At 39.0% G+C, this 26,194-nt stretch overlaps 1 protein-coding gene and 1 long non-coding RNA gene across 11 annotated transcripts in view; one reads left to right on the forward strand and one right to left on the reverse strand.

Annotated features, from left to right (window-relative positions):
- LOC140135022 (uncharacterized) overlaps nt 1-6,669 on the forward strand; it is a 58,225-nt gene extending 51,556 nt beyond the window's left edge. Inside the window, exon 7 of the long non-coding RNA XR_011856449.1 lies at nt 6,395-6,669. This is a non-coding gene — a long non-coding RNA (uncharacterized lncRNA). The remainder of the gene's footprint in view (nt 1-6,394) is intronic.
- Nucleotides 1-26,194, reverse strand: part of PLCH2 (phospholipase C eta 2) — a 483,181-nt gene that overhangs the window by 222,099 nt on the left and 234,888 nt on the right. The window lies entirely within an intron of this gene.

The raw sequence follows: 26,194 nt of genomic DNA on the forward strand, positions 1-26,194 counted from the left end.
AGACAAGCGGCTCATACACGCAGCATGTACACTGCACTGTGGATGTGAGCGGAGTATCCCAGGTGCCTTCTGACAGGTGACAGTCTGCCATAACAGAAGGTGACTGAACGCTACAGTGTCAGGCTCGCTATGCAGTCACAGAAATGGACCACCTGTGATAATCCCAATATTAACCAGTTATCTGCTGATGACTGTCTTACTTCAGCCCACACCTTAAGCTAAAGACTAGGAAAACAAGCAATGGCTTTATGAGCACCAGTGGGATGTATCTCATTCAAGAGACAGATGCTATCGTGGCTGGCGATTACCTGTGGGATGTTAGATCATAGTGAAACAAAGACTGGCGCACACCTCCCACCGCACTCTCATATCCTCTAACAGCTAACTACATCTGTCAATAGGTTATTAGCCTAACAAATGCTATTATCCCACTCCATTTGATAAGACATGAAAGTCAACGTTTACGTCTCTTATTGTATTTGGTTCAGATGGAAATGTAGGAAAACTTTGATGTTACCATAATATGATGGGTAACATTGTATCCTAGAAAGCAGAACATAATAGAATATGTGCCATGTTCAAAGGGATCAACAAAACCAAAAAATAACAAGTTGATAGATACCCCCAGTAGGTGTTCAAATGTATCATTACAATGAAATATGAGAAATTATATTCAGTTTATAAATATGGTAAAAGATTGGGGTACGGACATCAGGAACTCTCTTCTCCAGAGGATTTGTCTAACCCTTTACCAACATATATAAATCCAACATTCAACACCTTAAAGGGGTTTTCCAAAAAACAAAAGTTACAACTTAACTTGCAGATCAGTGGGGGTCTCAGTGATGAAATCACAAAAATGAGGGGTCCAATGGGGTCCCACGTACCTTAGTCAGACCCCTCATCACTCTATGAAAGTAATGGAGCAGACGGCCGCACATGACCGTTCTGCTCCATTTATCTTAATGAATGAAATTGCAAAGCGCCATGTGATTGGATCCCCTCGTTTTTGTGATCTGTGGGGGTCTTATCACTGAGGCCCCCACTGATCAGCAACTTAGGCCCTGTCCTGTGGAAAGGACCTAACTTGTATTGATGGGAAAACCCCTTAAAGGCCTTTTTTCAAGTCTTTGCCTTCACTCAGTTTATCTAGTCAATAACCAAACTTTAGGACAACCATGATTTTCAATAAACAGGTGTATAATATGGTGCTGTTACTAATGCATTTATAAAAAAAAATCATTCTGACACTTATTGCTTTTTGTAAGTGAAAACTGTAAACCAAATACTTAAATGATTAAATGTTTAAAATTGCAATTGACCCCATCAAAATACTAGACCCCTCAAGTAGGGTATGAAATATCCTTTCTAGAATTCCTTATTTTGTGCACAATCTCAACAATTTACTATTACAAAAAAAAAATCACCTCCAAAGTCTTATGCAAATCAGCTGAGAAGAGTCATTTTTTGCCTGAATTGAACCAAGTTTAGAGAATGCAGGTGGCGAGTAACTTCACATGCCCCTATCTTGTACTCTATAATATGTAGAACCCTAATCCTTTCACTGTCATTAGTATAGTGGGGTAAAAGCAGGTGACAAAGTCCTTTAAAAAGAATAATAAAATGTGCCAAAATGTACCAAAAATAAAATAAACAATCACAAACTAAGGGGCAATTTTACTGTTCAGTGTGTAAAATGAAGCTAAATTATCATTTCATCTGCCAAATTATGACTTTTGTCTATCACTATCACCTTTTCATTTCATGCTAATAGTTTGCCCTACAATAGCAACTTGTAAGCCACATTCCTTTATCATGCAAGTCACTCCCCTTCTCCATTAAACTACACCTCTTTGACAATTAATACAAAAGTTTGAAAACATGGTGTACAAGAATGGTTAGATTGTATATCATTTTAGCACAATTTGACCCCAAATTGGAAAGAACCCAAATGTATACTATAGTACATATTAGACTGTAATTGCGTCATGTGTTTCTTTATTGCAATAATCTCCATCAACTAAACAAAATAAAAACAGAAAACAAATCACATTTTATTCACATTTGTAAATTTTGGACAAGTCAATTAGTTATCAGGAGTCCTGTGTATATATATATACACACACACACACAAACATATATATGTATATATACTGTTTTATGGCCACAAGTATTGTATATAAGTTGCAAAGTTTCCATTCCCTGGTGATCATACCTCTCTGCACATCAGAGGCTTAAATCACTGTCTCACAAATGGGAAAACATGAATCACAATTTACCCTGTCAATCATGCACATCGCCATTGAGAATAGTACATGAGGGATAATACCAGCCAAGCAGAAGTATCATCTCGCCGGCAGTTCTTAGGAACAAGAAGCGCATACAAGATGAGTGGAAGTTGTTTAAAGGAGAAACAAATCTATGCAGTTGTTTTTTTTTTCAAATATTACCCTATCCTTATATGTGTTTTTTTAATAAGAGAAGTTAAAGGAAATTTACCATAAAAATCCATCATGATAAACCAGGGGCATTTATCATAGATCCGGGCACTGTTACTGTGGTAATCTTCTTATATTTGAGGGTGAGGGGTGAGACAGTGTAACAGCCTGTGAAGACAGAGCACCGAGGCTCATTGGCATAATTTTAAACGTTGATTTTTGAAGGAAGGATGCCATGGATAATAAATACAAGTAGATTAGCACAGTCAAAGTGCCTGAATCTTTGAGCAAGGTTTATCTGAATGGATTTTGATGGTAGATTTTCTTTATTAGGTGGGAGGGTAACCTTTGGCATTACTGAAGAGGACTTGGCTGTCATCAACCTGTGTTATAGCTATGTGTCGCACACAACCCTTTGGTGGTGCAGCTGCACTAGTCATTATGCAACAAAAAATTAGGGGGCGTTAGAGCGCACAGGCGGACCATGCAGCAGATTTATCATGCAAAGTCCGACAGAATTGTGTTGGTGCACTTTGTCGGAGCATTGCAGAACGGGTACTAGAAATCCTGAATCTGGCACCCTCTGCACACTACACAGGCAAACACAGGTTTGTAGATTGTATTCATTATGAAAGATAAATGTCTGTCTACTGTGTGTTTCAGTTTATCTCTGTTTTTCAACATCTTTGCCAGTGGTCAATGGATAAAAAAAAATTGTTGACATCCATTGAAAATTTTAATCTGCCCCTGTTATTAAGTTTTAACTAAACTATTTTGTATCAGAGATAAATAATGCAAATGATAATAGTAAACTTTGTAATAATATAAAATGAATTAATTAATTTTTAATTCATTAATTAAAACTGTTTCTTTGTGCCTTTTTCTGCTTCTTTCTCCTTCAGTGAGCAGTGTATTTGAAAGACATCGGAGTTCCATCCACTAAGCTAAACATTAACTCATCCCATACCTAGAAAATATTTCCCTTGATGAATTAACTCTCTGAGGAGATTGGTTTATCCAGGGACTGTCTTTGAAAATTTAAGTCATTAGATACTCTTTCATATTCCTTTATCTTTTGAGCTGTTAGTTGGAAACAGGACAGAAAGCTGATTTACACAAACTGGAAGAGGTAAAAGAAGGACACGGGAACCGATTTCTTTAATAAAGTATAGTACAGAGTTTGCTATTATCATCTGTACAATTCATTAATGCAATTTTGTCAAAAGTTTAGTTTTGTACTTAGGTTGGTAATTCGGTAAAGAAAATATCATTTACATTGCTAAATAATTAGAAATTTATATAAAAGTTAACAAAATGCATAAATTATGTATAAAATGAATAACTAAACAACAGTTTTCATATTTAATATTTTCATTCATTTTACATTTCTACCAAAACTTACTTAACTTCAACTCTGACTCCATAGCAATGAGCTATGTAATGGCAGAAGGCTGAGTTTGGGATATTACCTTGGCATATATTTAGGTCTCTTTCTTATAGTAGTGTAGACACATTGGGGCACATTTACTAAGGGTCCGCAGACCGCATTTCTGTCGGGTTTCCCGACTATTTCCGATTTATGCCCCATTTAACAGGGGTTTTTGGCGCATGCAATCAGATTTTGGTGCCGACTTTCATGCGACACAAACCGGGGGCGTGGCCATTGGACAACCCGTCTGATTCGGACTAAGCGTGGGATTTAAAATTCAAATTGTGTCTTAATGCACTCACATACACCGGGAAGAAGGTGAACTCCAGCGGACCTCAGCGGGGAAGCGACACATGCAGGATATTGGGTGCACGATCTTGGTGAATCGCACCGGAATTCATCCTCGTCGGACAGTCTGGATTGGGAATCGTGACAGGACCGGGTAAGTAAATGTGCCCCCATATATGTCATGGCTGTAATAAAGTAGTTAGGAACATAAAAGACATTTCTGAATCTTGCAGTAGAACCCACTTTCATCTGTATTAGTGGAGTTGTTGCGATGTATGACATCGGGCTCACATTCTTGGGTTTGCTTGTCGATGGTTGGATCTAATCCCTGTATGAAGCGAGGTAAAGTTTCCAAACGGTATGTGGGAAGTAAGCACGCAAATCCTGTTATTTGTTAACAGGATTTGAGGGCATGCCTCCTATGCACCGCCTTGGAAAAGTCACATCAGCAGAATCTTTTCTTTCCGGGAAAAAATGCTGTGTTCGAGCAGCCGTCTTCTAAAAAGGTGGTCTTTACCCGCTTTATCCATAGTCCTGGAATATCATCAGAAACTGGAATCCATGTAAAAACTTGCATTGCGTATTAAAGCAATGATGTGAAACACTGATACCCACAGTCTTAGAAATGCATTATGAGGCTCTGGGATGGTATTAAATATTTGATTTGAGTCTTCAAAAGAATTTGTCAGGCATCAGATATGATTCAAAGTATCTGACAAGTCAACCTTTTCTACGCTGAAAATCCTATCATCGCAACAAAAGCCTTTGACATTTTCGTCTTAATATTACTAAAACATCAAGTGTACAAATTGCTCATAATGAGAGTTCAGTTCAAAGGATGGAGCGAGAGGTCTGGAATGGGGGGAGAGAAGAGATGGCATAATATGGTAATTAGACCATTTACATTATCAATTTACTGTACATCATTGATTCACAGCTGAAGACACATCCACATGGTCATAAAGGAAGTAAAACTGTTCTCCTAGAGCTGGCCGAAGTATTTGGTTCACACAGAGACAGATTTATCAAAAGTGTCTTAAAGAATTAGGGTTTACAGTTAGACTAGAAAGCCTTCTGCTACACAATATTTATAAAAGTGTCTGCTGCTGGATGAGAAATATAGGTTAAGACTGTCTGGTCATATTGTGCCCATGACCCTAAACCCGGTAGGCCTTGCCCCATTTCTAAGACCGCACCCCTTTACAATGCTATTTGTAAAAATTACTAAAACTATCTTAAAGCCTTGATAATCGTGGAGCAGGTCTTAAACAATTTTTGGCACATATTATACAGAATTCATAAATTTAACCCAATGCCCCCTACTTGTCTAACAACCAATTGATTTGAATCACCAAAATGTCATGCATAATCCATCCTGTGGGTTTTGCGGTAGTGAAATTAAACATTTACTACAAAGTTATCCTATATAATACAGAATGGAGGGTTCGTTTTAACATTATATTATTGTCAACTGAACCTTGTTCACAATAAATATCTCCATAAATTGTTTCTAATATTTCTTCTCTAAGGGTATGATAATAACAAACAGGATATACAATGTCTCCCCAACACAGACTTCAGCCGGAAACTGTTGAAGTTACGCGGTTGTTGATATGACATCACTGCTGAGCCATAGTCGGGAGATGGGCACTAGAGATGGGCATACATACCCTGTTTCTTATTTTCAAGTAGAAGGCCTCATGCACACAACCATAAAGGGGGCTGTGACCTGGCTGCACAATTTGTGGCCATATCAGGCCCCCGATAGAGGTCTATGGCACCGTATCACTGTCCGGTGAGTACACTTTGTCTTACTGCACCATCATCTGGCCGGGCAACCGCTGTGCAACATATGGGGCATGTCCTATATTATGCCGTATTTTGGTTGTGGCCACTTGGCTTTCACTGAAGAGGGGAGGGGTGAGGAGTAGCATTTTCAAAGAGTCAAAGCCCAAGGAAAATGCGCCTGGTGAAAAAACGGCATTTTAACTTCACTTCTTATATGCCGTTTCCCTTTCCCTTAGATTGTATAGTGACTGAAAGCAAGCAGTTTTAGAAATATAGTCAAATATCTGCACCTTCAACCCATCGAATGTCTTACATTTTGACTACTTACATACGTATAGCACATTTATGTATTATAGCCCTTATTAGCCATTCTTTTATAATCTCTCTATGTAAGGGCGCAGTATGCCTTTAAATGTGAGCTATACTAAGTTCTCCTGAATCTTTATGGCAGATGTTCTTGATTCACCGTGTTTGACCTTGATGTGACGCTGAACATCTATCAAGCAGTGGCTTTGTAATCTTGAAGAAGACCCAAGTGTAATCACGTCAGTAGCCGGACATCTTATTGTTGCGTGCTGTCAGTCTCGCTGATTCCACACAACTCCAATCAAAGCACAGTGTGAGGCGCGCAAAAGAAACTTCCATAGCAATCACTGGACTCGCCAAGCAGCGGTATTACTCATATGTACTCATAGGACCTATTACATAGTCGCACATGAAAGTTCATTTATAGAAATGTTTTGTGCTGCCGGTATCAGTGGGTTTTGTTGAGGCCTTTCCTCATATGAGAAAAGTAATACAATAGGAAAGCGGAGGTGTTCTCCATAGCAACCAATCAGGGTATCATATTGTATCTTATATACTACAATAGTGACAATTGTCATCCAGTTGGCTATAAGCTACATCTTCACTTTAATTTGCTGGATTTCACAGACATAAACTGTATTGTAACATAAAAGATAGAGTACATTGGATAAACCATAGGTGTTCCATAACCTTCCGAGGTCTAGCACTAGGACAAGTGGTTTCATATTTGAAAAGTTTCTTTCTCTTTCCATCATCTCTGACTACTCATAAGATACAGAGCCTATATTATAGACAGAATGTGAAGAATATCAATATAACGAGCATTGTAATAAAATGAGTCGAGGATATGCACATCATATGATAGATCAGAACACAAGGAAAACGTTTGGATGGCTTTTATGGTTCCTTCTTTAATGACGACCCCTGAGGTATGTCACACATCGGACAGTAGATCAACTTAAGTCTCCTCCCTTCTGAAGATGAGGATGTTTCTTGTTGCCTACAAAGTTTTCAAATATCGAACGCTCTACATTAAGTGCTTGACTTTGGTCACATTGGATCGCATTTAGAAAGATATTGCACATGTCTATATTCAGATTTTGGATCGGATGTATATTTAAACAAATATCCCCCTTTTTAACATTTTTGCACACATTTAGTTTTTTTTTACGTTTACAGCACCATCTGTCACCAAGATTGAAAAAGACCTAGTGCCCAAATTTTCCTGAGGTATCTGAATCTGCAGTAACAAAATAGAGGTTCCCATTTAAGATTTTAAAGTTTCCCCACTCCCAGGGGGTGGGGATAGAGGGCAGAATCTGGTATCATTGGATAGAAATTTAAATTATATTTGACACTTATATTTTTAGTTTTTCGATACGATGAATAATTTGCAAGATATTCCACAGTCCTGACCTTTTTGTTACATACTGTATATACATTTTTATAATAATCAGTATACTCAAGACCTTAAAGGGGTTGGCCAATCTTTAACATAAAAAGCCTATGTGCCTTTACTGCCTTAATACTCCCTGAATGCTCACCAAATCATTCGTCATCCCTGATGCTTCCTTTGTTGCTGTGTGCAGATTCTCTGTGCACTCTACATAGACATGTAAACAAAGATCCTACACTGATAAATAGGAGGGACCTGCAGCAGGAGATGATGACTCATCCTCTCCCTCCCCCTCCCAAATCTCAGTGTGTTTCAGGGAGATGGACTGAGAGAAAATAGGCACACTGGATGCTGCCATAACAGGCGGACTGAAGACGTGAGAAACAGATAGTTATGTGGAGATGTAGAGTGCAGCATGTTGAGAACAGGGAAAGGCTGAGGCTCTCACAGGAGGCAAAGACACAGGTTACATATACATGCAGAGACATGTCTAATGGAAAAGATTGATTAAAAAGAGCCATGCAAGCTGTAATATAGTCACAATGCCCAGTGTATTGCATTGAAGAGCCCCGCCGCTGCAGCATGTAGCTGCGATGTTGGCCCCAGGATTTATCAGGAGGTTGGAATAATAAATGTGCCCCTAAATCTTAATCCGGAAATAAAAACACATTAGAATAGGTTGAGTAACAATGTAAATTAGCAATTAATTCCCTTTCAGAAACCCATCCTACACACTCCCTGACCCTGGCAGTCAGGCAGGTGGAGCAGTTGCTACCCAGTCCTTAAAGCAGTATTCTCGTCTGGGCATTAACATTCATTTTGATTAATCTCCCATATATATACATTTCTTCAATTAGATGTAGGTGAAGATAATTGTGTAAAGATAATTCATATGGTCCCTTAGACGGTGTCCTTGGATATAGCCACCTCTGCTGGAGTGATTGTACAAAGAAACAAAAGGTTTTTATATATGAACTGTCTGGGAGTTACTACATGTCCTACAGCCGTCCTGTGGTAATGATCGCTGAAGACAGGTGGTCCGGCAGGACTCAATAGCGCATGTCTGGCCACCACTGATAGAGTGTGGGGTGGTCGTATCCGAGGTAGCTATTTGGTTTCTAAGGGACTACATGGCTACACGTATGAGAAATTATCTTCACACAGGAACATTTTTTTTAATAACATCCAATTGAAGAAATGTTTACATATGGCAAATGAATTAAATTATGTGAATACCCCTTTAAAGGTGCTTTACAGGAATTCCAGGACAGCAAAAAAACAGCATACTCAATCATGGTTTCTGAGTCACTACTGTAATCTGGTTTACAGACCTGTGTTTGGCCAGAAAACCGAGTGGCCTCCTAGGACCTGGAGGAAAACACAAATGACATCCCGCGGTCAGAGGAAGTCATGCCCCGAGGTCCAAGGAAACCATTCATTGGCTGAAGCAGGTACCCCCCCCCCAAATGAGAGACCTAAATGCTACTCTGTCACATAAGAAAATGCCAGCATTATCAATTTATCATGTCATTCAACATTATAGACATGAGATCCAGGACCTTAAAATGACACAAATTGCCAACAAATTTTGATGTAAGTTTACATGTAAAATAGCCCATCCATGTAAACCACATACACAGCATATACAAGACAAGGAAAAGTTAACATGCTTGAAACTTATAAATAGTTTATCATTGTGTAATTGGCAGAGGAAATTTCCTATTACATATTTTATCACCATTTATATTTTATACTTATGTATTACTCTTGTTAGGTTTGTAAGCTTCATAAAGCAGTGTAATGACACTGTTGTAACTAAATAGATTATGACAAATCTTTGGAAGACATAAAATCCCTACAATAAAATGTTTACTGGCTTCGTACTCCGAGAAGATCACACAATCAACATAATATCCATTAGAACAAATGTAACAAACATAAAACAAGCAAAATATAAACTAACAAAAAAAAAAAAAGCTAAAGAGAACAACGCTCAAGGGTTACAATCGCCATCAATGGGGTCAAAGGTGAAGACGTTCATCCACAAGGATAAAAGAACCCTATGGCACATTTTAGTCCAACTAAATAAACCCATCAATAAACAGTAGTGTAGCTGTAATGTCTACGAAATTTTACATGGTTGCATAAATAAAATTAAGGACATATTTGGTGGATGCAATTTGTGTGCACAAAGCACTCAACCTCTGATAAGCCACACCCATTTCTCATTAAGACACACCCTTTTGGGGGTTTCAATTGGAAAAAAAAAAACATTTTGAACATATATTAACCCCTTAACGCTCTGCGCCGTAGCTCTACGGTGCTGAGGTATAAGGGATGTATGAATAGGGCTCACGGGCTGAGTCCTCTTCATACAAAGGTGGGGGTTTTTGCATAATGCATAAAACCCCCACCGCTAATAACCGCGGTCGGTGCTAGCACCGATCGCGGCTATTAACCCCCCCGTTGCCGCCGGCAAAGTCGCCAGCGGCATTCAAAAGACGGTTGCCATGGTAGCCTCGAGTCTTCTTTTGACACGAGGCTATCTGGCAGCTGCAGATTCGTTACAATGAGCCAGTGGCTCATTGTAATGAATGTGCTGCAAAAATGCCATATATTGCAATACAGAAGTATTGCAGTATATGGTAGCAGTGATCTGACCATCTAGGGTTAATGTACCCTAGATGGTCTAAAAGATAGTGAAAAAAAAAAGAAAAAAAAAAGTTTAAAAAATAAAAAAAAATTATAAAATATTAAAAATTCAAATCACCCCCCTTTCCCTAGAACTGATATAAAACATAATAAACAGTAAAAATCACAAACATATTAGGTATCGCCGCGTCCCAAAATGCACGATCTATCAAAATATAAAAACGGTTACGGGCGGCAGTGACCTCCGAGGCGGGAAATGGCGCCCAAATGTCCGAAATGCGACTTTTACACCTTTTTAAATAACATAAAAAATGAAATAAAAAATGATCAAAATGTCGCACAGACCTCAAAATGGTAGCAATGAAAACGTTGCTTCATTTCACAAAAAATGACCCCTCACACATTTCCGTGCGCCAAAGTATGAAAAAATTATTAGCGTCAGAAGATGGCAAATTTTTTTTTTTCTTTTTTGTACACATTCGCTTAATTTTTGAAAATGTATTAAAACACAATAAAACCTATATAAATTTGGTATCACCGCGATCGCACCGAACCAAAGAATAAAGTAGGCGTGTTATTTGGAGCGAAGAGTGAAAGTCGTAAAAACTGAGCCCACAAGAATGTGGCGTTTTTTTTTCAATTTTTCCACATTTGGAATTTTTTTTCAGCTTCGCAGTACACGGCATGTTAAAATAAATAACATTACGGGAAAGTAAAATTTGTTACGCACAAAATAAGCCCTCACACAGGTCTGTACACGGAAAAATGAAAAAGTTATGGATTTTTGAAGTTGGAGAGCTAGAAATGAGCCGAAAAACCCTCCATCCTTAAGGGGTTAAAGGGGTTGTTCACTTCTGCAAAAATGCTGTTTACAATATTCTTTCTGTATTTATTCCTCGCTGCTTGCTGTCATTGAACTAAAATTAGAGAACTAATTCTAGATCTCTGCTTGCTGCCATTCAACAGGAAGTTTCATTGTTTACTTCCTGTAAATATAGATGAATCCCTGGTCATGTGATACAGGTGCACAGCTCATTAAATCACAGAGCTCTGATTACTCTCTGTGCACCTTTGTGACATCACATTTTAATTAACCCTTTTGTATCAACAAAGCTTTCTGTGTAATGACAGCAAGCAGAGATTCAGAAAACTGTGAGGATTAGATACAGAGAATATATTGGATAATGGTATAACTTTTCATTTTGCAAACATTATCCATTTTTTTCCTGAAAGTGGACATTTCCTTTAAATGTGTAAAAGTATATATTTTTTCCCATTAAACCAGAATTCCACTGTATTGAGTGTAGTTAATCTTTTTCAGTGTCTTGTATCATCCTGAATAACAATTTAAGAATCTGATCCCTAGATCTGCAATTTATTATTGATTCCTAAGCCTCCCACATATATTATTATCCCATAATAGTCAAACAAAAGCACAATTTATTGCATTAGCTCGCAGATTGTATTAAAATGTCTACATTTTCTATAGATTTGGATTTATAAATACACTTATAAATATCGTATCCGCTACTCTGGGATATTATCCTTCAGGCAATGTACTGTACACAATTAATGTGCAATCTCAGGCTTCATCACATTTGGGTAAGAGTATGCCCAGACAGGGATTTAAAGTATAATATCCAATTTCTATTCTAAGCAAGGAGAAGTGAAATCACTCTGCATATAGCGAGCAGGAAATATTGACTTATTATTTTTTAGATATCATGTATTCTCGGGCCACCAATGAATACTTGGGTCAGTTTTCCTCACATCTTCTACTTTTTCTATAGATTTAGAGATTGCAAAACAATTAAACTCTTTGCCCTGCACACTTCCTGGCTTGTTGCATATCATCAGCAAAGGAGTAGAAATTGGAAAGATGTGAACAAATGTACAAAATATAGAACTCTTTTGTCTGTGTTGAACAACCTTCAATATGATACTAAGGACCTTTTCTATAAATAGGCCATGAATATCTAAATAAGCCCAGAAATTCCAGAAAATGCATCTATGAACATCAGATGTGTAACATTTTGACCACAACTAGACTACATGGAAGGGCCAGATTCTTCTTATATGGATCCCAACGTTTGCAGTTACATGATGCCAAGAATATCAGAGAACATTCCGTAGATATCAATTACTCTATGGCAGTGATGGCTAACCTATGGCACTGGTGCCAGAGGGGGCACTCGGAGCCCTTTCTGTGGGCACCCGGGCCATCGCCCCAGCACACCAGACAGGACTCAAAGAATCCTGCAGTCCCAGACAGCCCAGGACTTGCTGTGCACAGAAGTATATTAAAGTGACAGCTCTACCTGGGACTATTTTCTGCTTTATTGGTGCCTCAGGGTGCTGGTATCAATGAAAACTGTGACAGAGAAGGGAGTATAAATCACAAATTAAATTTCTGTGTTGGCACTTTGCGATTAATAAGCGGGTCTTTGTTGTAGTTTGGGCACTCGGTCTCTAAAAGGTTCGCCATCACTGCTCTATGGTCTTCTTTGTTATCTGATTAGGTAGAGGAATCTACAGTTGCCTCAAATATACGTCTTCCATGGCTTAAAGGGGTTTCGGGTACCATGACACTAATGTCACTTGGGATCACCAACAGATTAGTGGGGGGTGGGGGTGTCTAAAACCTTGAAAGGTGTTTGCAAGGGTCTCTTCTTAGGCCAATCATATTTATTGGTAACATTGTCACGCTACAGTCCTTAAATAGAAGAACACCCTATGAAAACTTTGATTTATTAAGAATTACGCTCAGATGATGAATCTGAAGGCCAAACTGAGGATATGGATGAGGATGGCATTCTGCAGCTTGCAATGTATTATTATACAGCACATAGAAGCTGCAGGAAATTATGCAATACATGTCGTATTTATTAGTAAAATGGTCATACTACAGTCCTCAAATTGAAGAATAACATATTAAATCTCTGATTTGTAAGACTTAAGCTTGAATGAAGAATCTGAAGACAGATTTGGATGGCATTCTGCAGCTTGCAATGTATTGTTATACATAGAAGCTGCAGGAACATGGGCAGTGTGTGGAAGGTAAAAAAAAGGTTAAAGTACAAATATTTAATTAAAAAAATATAAGCTGTAACCTCAAAGCTTCTATCCATATCCAATTGTGGGGCCCTTTACAGTACATCTAGGAAAAAACCCATTACATGATACAACCATATGATTAAACATGGATGATCTACGACTCACAACCAGTACTGATATTGATTTTATGAGGTTAAAGGTCAAAACGATTGGTTCAGTAATCCTATAGGATACATATCACTGCCTGGAGAGCGTTTAAATTAACCTTTCATCAGGATTTACACAGACTTGGCCTTAAAACCCTTACTTTACCCTTTCAGTCCCCATCAACAAAACTCATTTAGATCATTGAGTGGAAGTCACATTCATCAAGTTGAACACATGGACCTTCTGCAAAGCCTTTGTTTGTGCTTCTTCAGGTAGAACATTTTTCCTCGAATGCATCCTCCCAGTGGAGTACAAAAGCCCAAGGCTGAGGCAGCCACATCCAATTGTTTGACTGCATTGTCACTTGACAAGAAGATTGTAGCCCTGCTCTGAGTTTATAAAAGAATCTGAGCAGTGATAATGGAAAACGCTACCTGCTCAAAATATTGATGGAGTTAAAGACTTCACTGAAGACAAAAAGAAAAAAAGGAGTAAAAACAATGCTAAAATTTAAAAAATAAAATAGCACCTGATTTATCACTTATCTCTTTATCGCCTTTAAATTGTACAGATTGAGTTTATTAGTTTCACCTAATAGAATATGTAAACACCTTCTACAAATAGTTTACTCCCACTATACAACGTATGCACCCACTACAAGGTGTTCACAACTGCTACAATAGGTCCATAGTACAATACATATGCTCCCACTTTTAATGTATACGTGCACTATAAATGTTTACTCTCAATACATGTACAGAAGCTAAATTTGGTGATTCGCCATGCTAGATAATGATCCCAATTTTAAGCAAAAAAATAAATAAATAAAGAGAATTAAAAGAAAAAGAAGAATTGTCCAAAGTTTATCCAAAAGCATAAAATTATGTGGGACACTATGTGCAATCTGCTCAGCTTCTCCTGCTCTATAACATGCTGCCTGCAGATAGGACACTATGTAATATCTGCTCAGCTCCTCCTGCTCTATAACATGCTGCCTGCAGATAGGACACTATGTAATATCTGCTCAGCTCCCCCTGCTCTATAACCTACTACTTGCAGATAGGACACTATGCATAATATACTAGGAACCTCCTTAACTTTAATATTCTGTTTGCAGATAGGACACTATGTACAATCTGCTTAGCTTATCCTGTTCTATGTCATGCTGTATGCAGATAGAACATTGTTAATTATCTGCTTAGCTATTTCTGCTCTATAACATGCTGCTTGTATAAAGTACACTGTGAGCAATCTGCTTAACTCCTCTTGCTCCATAACAATCTGCCTGCAGATAGGACACTGTGTACAGTATGCTAAGCTCCTCCTGATCTACTACATTCTGCCTGCAGATAGGACAATATGTACAATGTGCTCATCTACTACTGCTCTATAACATACTACCAGTAGTTCAGAACCAACATTCAATGTAATGCTGATTTACAATATATGTTTCCATTGAGTTTTTAATTCCTCTCTGTGTATCCATAAGTGTCCACCAATCACATCAGAACATATTGGTTGGCATTGGAAATGGATACTTCCACACATGGCAAGATAAGGATATGAAGTATCAGCTCTGTTGCAATAGAAAAATCTGTACAGATAATGAAAAGTCATGATCCTTAAAGCAGGTCTGTCCACATATATTCACTGACCCACTATCGAGTGAGGATCTTAAAGGAAAACTCTAGTGTCCTATGATTCATTGAATTATACCTTGTGAAGGGTCAGAAGGGAGGAGCATGACTCTAGGTTCTAGAAATACAATAGTGATGCTCCTCCCTTCAGGCCCTGCACCATGTATTATTCAATACATCAGATTTCACTGGAGTGTTCCTTTAAGCCAAATTTTGCATTCCCCTCCATTTCATAGTTATTCACTGTTCCTTTTGCTGAATACATACTATTTCAAGAGTTAGATGACTAAAACTAACAAGCCACTGATTCCCTATGAATAGAACTCTCTTTATGATAAGAGCTCTATAACTTCTGTATCATTTTTCTGTAATCAAGGTGAACGGTAACAGTGTAACACAAAAAGTTGGGAACACATTAGCAAGTGAAAGATTCTGGAAATATGGAAATAGACATTGTGATTTTCAGAGATACATCCAGACTTCATAGCCTATTTCTGTCCCCCCTTATTGAAATGGAAAAGAATGATAATGTAATGATATGTAAAACATGAAGTAACTCAGCATTGTGTGCAGGAAATGTAATCACTTTTATGCCGCGGAAGCGAGAGAAATGATGAGACAGTGAAGGAAAGATCTTGCTGGAAAACAAACCTCAAGCCACTCAATAAAAGGTGGCAGCTAGACATGATCCGAGCCGATCCTGACAAGAGGTAGGTAGGTAAGTGCTACTCCATGTAAAGCGTGGCCATTCAGATTAGCTTCAAATTTAGTTGTGTTGAAAAAACTCCCGAAGTCGGGAGGAAAAGGAAGTGCTCGACTCTATGAACCAATCAGGTGTTTTTCTTTACTGCATAGGGAAGCAATTTACATAAGTAGTGATATCCAGCAAGAAGTAGAATCGTGTCCAAGGAGGTTTGAGGACATGGAAATATTTATTACAAGGATAAATAAACCGTATGTTCAATCTCCAGAGTTACATAGGTGCCATGTATGTAATTGACCGCTTTAACACCATAAAATACAAATAACTCTTCTCCCTATTGTCTACAATTCATGCAGGAGCAAAAGACTTCACATATGGATCCCTGGGTTACACTTACAGTATATGAAACAGGTTTCATAGAGGGTTCCGTAGAGATCAATTAAGAAGTCCCCTTTTGTGTTAAAGGGATTGTATCATGTTTTATTGCTTATTCTGTGCGGATAAGTGAGGGAAGATTTCCGAATGCTGTACTCCGCTATTTACGACTCTCCCATAGTCCCATATGGAACAAATCTGCAGGGCCTGTTTTCTGCCTAACAAATTGTACTTTCTAGTTACAGAAATTTCATATGCCATGCCAGTTAATGGGAAATCGGAAAAAGAAATCCTGATGCCATAAAATAGTAGAAAAACACTTCTGTGCCATTTACTTGTAGACAAAGTTTTACGACTTTTACTGTACGCTCCAAATGACACCTCTGTTTTATTCTTTAGGTTGCTACGATCGCAGGAATACCAAATTAATATATAATATATTAATATAGGTTTTAAAAATGTTAAAAAATGAAAACCTTTTATATAAAAAACATTGGGGCGCATTTAGCAGGGTTTTTGGCACACATAATCGGATTTTGGCGCATCCACGCCGGCTTTCATGCAACACAAATAGGTGGGGCGAGTTGTCGGACAATCCGACTGATTCGGACTAAGTGCCGGATTTAACATTTAAATTGTGTCGCAAGACCAAGCACTTACATGTACCCGGAAGAAAAAGCTGAAATCCGGCAGACCTGAGCGGGGAGCGACACATGCAGGATATACGGCAAACTCTCGTAGTGAATCCCGGCACAGTGCATCAGGGATCACGACTCGGATGGGTAAGTAAATGTGCCCCATTGTCTTCATTTTACCCTATTCGGACACCAATAACATTTTCATACTTCGGGATACCAAGCTGTTTTTCATTTTTTGCGAGACATGATAATGTTTTCATTGCTACCGTTATTTTTTGGGACTGTATGATCTTTTGATCACTTTTTATTAAATTTGTGTTGCAAAATGGCGAAAAAGAGGCGTTTTGGGCATTTAGGTGCCATTTTTTGTTTTTGGGGTTCACCGCTGGGAATAACAGTTTTAAAATAATGATAGCTCTGGACTTCTGTGATGCAGCGATACTCAACATGTTTATGTTTTTATTTGTTTATTTATTTTTTATCACTTCATTTTATCACTAGGGCAAGGGGATGATTTGAAGTTTTTTGAACTTTTATTTATTGTTTTTACTTAAAAAAAAAAATTAAACTATATTTTACCCCCATGGGTACTTTAACCCTGGGGAGTCTGACCGCTCCTACATATACTACTACAGTATTACAATATATGGAGAATTTGCTATGGATTTACAACATTGTCCCTTTTGTGCACTGTTTTAGATCCTGTCTAATGACAGGTCCTAGAGTCTCACACAGACTCCACGCTGCCATGGGAACCAATCGTTGCTCCTCAATAGTGTCACGGGGAGCAATGAACCTGTCCAAGACTTGTGAGCTGCAGGTAAATGGTTAATATCCGCATTTGGTGAAATCACACACACTTTACAAAGAAGGTTCAGACCAAGAACCATCTTAGTACATCCTTAGCAGCATTATGATATATGTACGTCATAATGCATTAAGGGATTAATGATTGGTGTGGGTCCTAGCTGTTAGACCCCCACAGATCAGATTGTTATTCCAAATTGTTATCTCACCACAGCCAACTCCAACTCCTTCTCTGCTATCTAGTGACAGGTAGGTGGTGCCAGGCAGTCTTCTCTTGCCTAATTACCACCCAAATGACATTAGAGGGCTAAATTAGCATATTTGTTCTTAAATTGAAAGCTCTGATGACTCATAACAGTGTTGCTAGAGTAAATTTTTGCCAATTGCAAAGCAAAGAGATCTATTAGAATCTGCAAAGAGTTTGAGTTGGTGAAGGTGGTGAACTTTGAGGTCCTCTTTGAAGTCATTATTAACTTCAGATGGTTGGACAGGCTTGCCAGCTATGTCTCCCATCCTCATCTCATTGAGTACAGGATAGTAGATGCTCCCAGAAACATCTATTTGCAACTCATATCTCCTCTTAAAAAAAGGATGGGAGATGTTGAAAACTAACTGCTTAGTTTTTCTCTTCTTCAACTTCTCCAAAAAGGAGAAACTCAAGTAGAAGTAGAAGATTGGTTGGTGACATTAAAATTGTCATTTATCAAATTTGTGTGGCCACTTTTGTGCATTGAGAGAACTTGTCTCTTCCTTGTATTCCCCAATGGGGTCTGATCCTATTTCTATAGATAAGTATACAGTATTCCAACACATGACAGTGTTACAGAATTGTAAAAACTCCCTAAATCCTTCCATGGAGCACTACTAAACGTCTTTCTCCTTCCTATTTGATTTTCAATTTATTTTTGTAAGATTGTGTACAAATTGAACATAGAAAAACGGTGACATTCTCCATTGGATGCAAGATTTTGTGCGAGTCTCCCCTAGAAGCATAGCTATTAGGGAGTAATATCTCCAATGTCCCATGGAGCACCATACTGCTGCACAAGTTATCCCTTCAGCTCTGTAGTATAAAGCTGTAGGGGACTCTGTGTGCTGCCGCTGTACTGTGTGCACAGGGCCTAACCGAAACAAACACTAAAAAGTAATAAAACTGCCATTATAGCTAAACTTTACACACACAATACACGGCTATGAATATAACCAAGCTTCTTCCATCTCTTTCAAGACATTACCCACATTATTAAAAATAACAATATTTTTTTCCTCCTTTTTATTGAACACAGACATATATTAATTTCAGGACGGCGACGGCCGTGTTGTTTTTATTACATGGTATAAAGAGCAGCCATCGTCATCGGTGCGGTGAAAAGGCAATCATGTGCCCAAGGCATATGAAATAACGCGACGCGGGAAACAAAATGCGAACGGCAATGAAATTATTTCTTTGCCACACAGTGAAACTTGCACATTTTCTCGAAAATGTGATAGGGGATAGACTGATTCATGAGATTCCTGCCACTACAATTTAATGAAAATCTGCAACAAAACTTAACATTTAGTGGCGACTCTGGAAAAGTTCTGCAATATCGGAGACATTCGAATGTGTTATTGAACATCTTTCTACCCCTCCAGTAGCACAGTATATCTTACTTTTAGCTAGATTACGTTTGTTTTTCTCATAAAAAAGATTGAGAATCACAAAAGGGCATCTACTAGTGGAATTTATATGAAAACCGCTACGGTATATATTAAAAATGTGAAGAGCTGCCACCTGCTTCATTTTAGGTCAAAAGCCCAAGGCTGCACTCCTGTGTCGGCCTTGAAAAATGTAGTAATTTCTCGAAAAGGGATTTTCCAATTCAAGAAATCATGAAGTATCTTCCTTAAAGTGGTACTTCAATCTTAACTATTCATGACATATCCTCTAGGTGTGTCATAAATAGTTGGTAGTTGCAGGTACCACTTCCATGTTTGCCCCTTTTAAGGACATAAGATTTCTGGGTGTCTGACTATACCATACTTTAAAGTGATTGTCACAAGATTGATTTTTACCAAACCAACCATAAATTTTTTCACACACACAGACATTGACAGATAAAAAAAATCAGCTTTTATTATTGTTAAATTAAAATACATTAAAAAATAGTAAGAAGACAATGCCCAGGTTTATACACAGTGGGGGCATATAACAATGGTTAACTTCAAATATTAATTAGTTAAAGTTATTACAAAAAGTCAAATAGGTTAAATGGAGTAGGGAAATTGCGAAAATTATTCACATCATTAGGAGTATATTGTTGAGTATATTGAGTATTGACCCACAGGATACACACTGGGTAAAAGTCTAATTAACAACAAATAAAAAATACATTGCTCAATGGATACCACAACTGATCATTTAAAATGCCCGCACACCGGCCCCGACGTACATTTCAGCGACCACGCCTTCATCTCGGGTATTCATGCTACGTTTAATGTTTGTTAATTTAATAATAATAAAAGCTGATTTTTTTCATCTGTTAATATCTTGTTCACGATTTTGTTTACATCTCTAATTATTTATATCATAAATTGTCGATTTATTTGGTTGGTAAAAAAAATACACAAAATTAATTTGTAGATCGGGGATAACAATCAGATATGTAGGGGGTCCATGATACCGACCATGAAAACGGAACAAGTTCACCCGAGTTCACTAAAAGTGCATTGCTCATGTATAATGCTGGGTGCGGTGATTCTGTAAGATTGTGCATCAGAAATTATGAATCTGGCGCTTCCCTGCAATTGTCCAACCATCTTTTTTGTGGTGCACTTTTAACATAGGTAGAGCGACACAATTTGAAAGTTAAATACGGCGCTCGGCTTTAATTAGTTGGACCGTCCGACGGCACACCCCCTAATTTGTGTCACATGGAAGCCAGCGCAGCTGCGCCACAAAAGTGTCGCGTGCGACACAATCCCGGGGCAGACACTTCTTAAATTCCTGTGCGAGCCATTTTAGCCATGAAGAACGTGCACGAAAGTGCACCGTGCGACACTTGGTTAATGTCTAACAAGTGATGATGAAGTATGATGAAGTCATACACTTCAAGGACGTGGCACTTTAAATGCTGAAATTATTTACTTGCTATTCCACTTCTTCTCCAGAAATCATGAAAAACTATTTTTTACATTTATTACCCACGACTTAATGCTGTGGGCATTAACACGATCATTTATAAGTCCTAAGAACACATAAACTATCAAAATGACTGCTAAAATGTCATCCCTAATGGACCACTGCCTGGTGTTCACAAAATATAAAGCTTGACCTTGTCAGTCTCTGCATTCCCATAAATCTAACATGCTACATTGGCAGGCTGGGGGATGTCAGAAGTATTAGGTGGGCTGTAATGAGACACTGGCGGGCCACCTGTGGTGACACTCCGGGGGAGGTGAAAAATATTAGGTAATACATAGAAGTAATACAGAAAGTTTGTAAGTGTTGATTCGGTTCTGGTGGACAGGTCCGGAATCTTTGCTGCATTACATATGTGATACATGTTGGAGCTGAGCATATGTTAATTAGATATCTGTGATCCAATTATAGTAAATGCCCTAATTAACAATGCTGGCAATGTGGGCGGGTGAACCCATTATACCATCATTTAGACGACTGACAAGAATCTGCTCATTAAAGATGGTTTTTATTTTCATCTCTTGCAGTGGGTGAGGTGAGAGATATGTGTCACCGCTTCCTTCGTAGGATATGCTTCCAGTTATATTTTATTCATGTAAGGATACACACACACAAACGTTTATTTCCTCTGGCCGCAAACTACTCGACTATTTTTGCGGTCAGTGTGTCTTCCATATTTGAGCCATATGTTCGCAAAAACGGTCCGCAAATTAAAGAAAAAAACGGAAGATTGGCAAATGATGTCAGTAGATTGTCCCAAGCCCTTGAAATGTCTCATGATTACCATATTTTTCGGACTATAAGATGCACCGGATTATAAGGCGCACCATCAATAAATGCCTGCTAAAACGTCTAGGTTTATATATAAGGCGCACCGGATTATAAGGCGCACCTGATTATAAGGATGAATGACCAGCAGGTGGCAGACCTGTGCACAGTTCAAGGCAACTGTTGTCTGTATGTACGGTTAATATATAAGGCACACTGGACTATAAGACGCACCATTGATTTCTGAGAAGATCAAAGGATTTTTTGGATGCCTTATAGTCAGAAAAATATGGTATGCTACCCAGTAATGGAGGGCTTAGACTTCATGCACACAGACATATTTTTCTTATGTGCTAGGTCTTGTTGGAGCTTGAAAACTCACGTCGCCATGTATTTCTATGGGCTTATACACACTGCTGTGGTTTCCTCAGCCCTGTCTATTAACCTAGTGGCTCTGGGGAAAAAAACCTCACAACACATTCTATTCCTGCCAGGGTTTGTAGCTTTGGCCATAGAAGTTTATGGGAACCTTAAAAATACAGGTGCAACACAGGTGTACTCCATGTGCCATTCTTATTTGGGGATGATATGACACTCCAAGGGGTTGGGATGAGTCAGTGAGGGACATTTATCAGAAGTTTCTCAGGTAAAACTGTTCTAGTTGCCCATGACAACCAATAGCTTAGCTGTAATTTTATTAACAGCTCTTGGAAAATGAAAGCCGAGCTCTGATTGGTTGCCATTGGAAACTAGAACAGTTCAGCTCTCAGACTCTTCTGATAAATCATTATTTACCAGCCTTTTTGATCCCTAAAAACAAACAACATATGGGTCACATGCACGTTTTTGCAGACATATGGCTCAAAAACTATAAATACATCAATGGCCACAAAAACGGAAAAGAGACTGGAAAAGCTGCCAAAGGAAAATACTTTTTAAGTAGCCTTAAAGGGTTTTTTCCACATTTATGGTATAAAACACTCATCAATACTGTGTATCTGATCACCAGACCTCAGATCTTAGACCTCAGAACAGGGATCAATGATCGCTGATCTCTAAATGCGGTGAGGGTAGATAAGAAGGAACAAATTGATGGGACTCTAAAGGGGGGGCGCTAAACCGAATTGACATGAAGTCCCATAAAATACACTTTTAGTAAAAACTCGTCTGTAAGTCGGGTGTCCTTAAGTAGGGGACCTCCTGTATGTCCTAAACCTGCTAAATCCCCATCCATTCATTCTTATTCAGTCTCTTAAAGTCCTTTGATGATGCAAAACTTTTAAAAGTAGAATAAAAATGTAACTTTTTTTGAAAATGTGATTAATATATATAATTTAGGAAAACAAATGGAGGTCCTTACATTCGAAAAACATTGAAATTGTTTCAGAAGAAGCAAAACTCTTCATACGGTCTCTAAATCAATACAGCAATATTCTATAAAACCGCTGTCTTATTGATGGATGCTGATGGAATCCGTAGGCAGCTACAGGCAAATCAACTGATACACTACACTAAGTTATCACTGGTCCAGAATTGTGACTGATGTTCCTGGTTGATCTGGATGACTTTTCGTATTCTTTTGATAGGAAAAGATTAATTTCTTTTGGAAAGGGAAATATTTACTTGCACTTAACCATTTACATTCTCCCAAACACTTAATACTGAGTATGTTAGGCTGGATTTTTTTTGTTGCATTGTGTTTCTGTTTTTTACCCTCTCTGAAATTGTTCATAAGTTACAATACATTTGCTGGGGATGTTCTGGCGAACCCTGATTTATAATTTCTTATGTGGTGAATTTAGTTCACACTGCTCATCTCTTCCTGCTTTATAACATACTCCTTGCAAATTGTATACTATCTACAACCTGCTCAGCTCCTCCTGCTCTGTAACATGCTGCCTGCAGATAGGACACTATGTACAATCTACTAGGCTCCTCCTGCTCTGTAACATGCTTCCTGCATATAGAACACTATGTACATCTTGTAAGCTCCTCCTGCTCTGTAACATGCTTCCTGCAGATAGGACACTATGTCCAATCTGCTAAGCTCCTCCTGCTCTGTAACATGCTGCCTGCAGATAGGACACTATGTACAATCTACTAGGCTCCTCCTGCTCTGTAACATGCTTCCTGCAGATAGGACACTATGTCCAATCTGCTAAGCTCCTCCTGCTCTGTAACATGCTGCCTGCAGATAGGACACTATGTACAATCTACTAGGCTCCTCCTGCTCTGTAACATGCTTCCTGCATATAGAACACTATGTACATCTTGTAAGCTCCTCCTGCTCTGTAACATGCTTCCTGCAGATAGGACACAATGTCCAATCTGCTAAGCTCCTCCTGCTCTGTAACATGCTGCCTGCAGATAGGACACTATGTACAATCTACTAGGCTCCTCCTGCTCTGTAACATGCTTCCTGCAGATAGGACACTATGTACAATCTGCTAAGCTCCTCCTGCTCTGTAACATGCTGCCTGCATATAGAACACTATGTACATCTTGTAAGCTCCTCCTGCTCGGTAACATGCTGCCTGCATATATGACAGTATGTGCAATCTGCTAGGCTCCCCCTGCTCTGTAACATGCTTCCTGCAGATAGGACACTATGTACAATCTATTAGGCTCCTCCAGCTCTGTAACATGCTTCCTGCAGATAGGAGACCATGAACAATCTGCTCAGTTCCTCCTGCTCTATAACATGCTTCCTGCAGATAGGAAACTATGTACAATCTGCTAAGATCCTCCTAATCTGTAACATTCTGCCTGCAGATAGGAGACTATGTACAATCTACTAGGCTTCCTTCATCTGTAACATGCTTCCTGCAGATAGGACAATATGTACAATCTGCTAGGTTTCCCTTGCTCTGTAACATGCTACTTGCAGATAGCACGCTGCATACAATCTGCTAGGCACCTCCTGCTCTGTAACTTGCTTCCTGCAGATAGGACACTATGTACAATCTACTAAGCTTATCCTGCTCTGTAACATGCTTCCTGCAGATAGGACACTATGTCCAATCTGCTAAGCACCTCCTGCTCTGTAACATGCTGCCTGCAGATAGGACACTATGTACAATCTACTAGGCTCCTCCTGCTCTGTAACATGCTTCCTGCAGATAGGACACTATGTACAATCTGCTAAGCTCCTCCTGCTCTGTAACATGCTGCCTGCATATAGAACACTATATACATCTTGTAAGCTCCTCCTGCTCGGTAACATGCTGCCTGCATATATGACAGTATGTGCAATCTGCTAGGCTCCCCCTGCTCTGTAACATGCTTCCTGCAGATAGGACACTATGTACAATCTATTAGGCTCCTCCAGCTCTGTAACATGCTTCCTGCAGATAGGAGACCATGAACAATCTGCTCAGTTCCTCCTGCTCTATAACATGCTTCCTGCAGATAGGAAACTATGTACAATCTGCTAAGATCCTCCTAATCTGTAACATTCTGCCTGCAGATAGGAGACTATGTACAATCTACTAGGCTCCTCCTGCTCTGTAACATGCTTCCTGCAGATAGGACACTATGTCCAATCTGCTAAGCTCCTCCTGCTCTGTAACATGCTGCCTGCAGATAGGACACTATGTACAATCTACTAGGCTCCTCCTGCTCTGTAACATGCTTCCTGCATATAGAACACTATGTACATCTTGTAAGCTCCTCCTGCTCTGTAACATGCTTCCTGCAGATAGGACACAATGTCCAATCTGCTAAGCTCCTCCTGCTCTGTAACATGCTGCCTGCAGATAGGACACTATGTACAATCTACTAGGCTCCTCCTGCTCTGTAACATGCTTCCTGCAGATAGGACACTATGTACAATCTGCTAAGCTCCTCCTGCTCTGTAACATGCTGCCTGCATATAGAACACTATGTACATCTTGTAAGCTCCTCCTGCTCGGTAACATGCTGCCTGCATATATTACAGTATGTGCAATCTGCTAGGCTCCCCCTGCTCTGTAACATGCTTCCTGCAGATAGGACACTATGTACAATCTATTAGGCTCCTCCAGCTCTGTAACATGCTTCCTGCAGATAGGAGACCATGAACAATCTGCTCAGTTCCTCCTGCTCTATAACATGCTTCCTGCAGATAGGAAACTATGTACAATCTGCTAAGATCCTCCTAATCTGTAACATTCTGCCTGCAGATAGGAGACTATGTACAATCTACTAGGCTTCCTTCATCTGTAACATACTTCCTGCAGATAGGACAATATGTACAATCTGCTAGGTTTCCCTTGCTCTGTAACATGCTACTTGCAGATAGCACACTGCATACAATCTGCTAGGCACCTCCTGCTCTGTAACTTGCTTCCTGCAGATAGGACACTATGTACAATCTACTAAGCTTATCCTGCTCTGTAACATGCTGCCTGCAGATAGGACACTATGTGGGAAATTTATTTAACTGCCAGTGAATAGACCAGTGCATAGTAAGTCATATTCTGCGCCAGATAAATCATTCTGGATTATTTATCAGCAGTAGTTCAGAACTGTGGACTTGTACTTTAGACCAGCTATAAGTTGGTCTACTTTACATTTAATTTTCTGGTGTCTATGCTAGACCATGCCTTC

Source organism: Engystomops pustulosus, chromosome 6, assembly GCF_040894005.1.
Source record: "Engystomops pustulosus chromosome 6, aEngPut4.maternal, whole genome shotgun sequence".
Taxonomy (NCBI): Eukaryota; Metazoa; Chordata; class Amphibia; order Anura; family Leptodactylidae; genus Engystomops; species Engystomops pustulosus.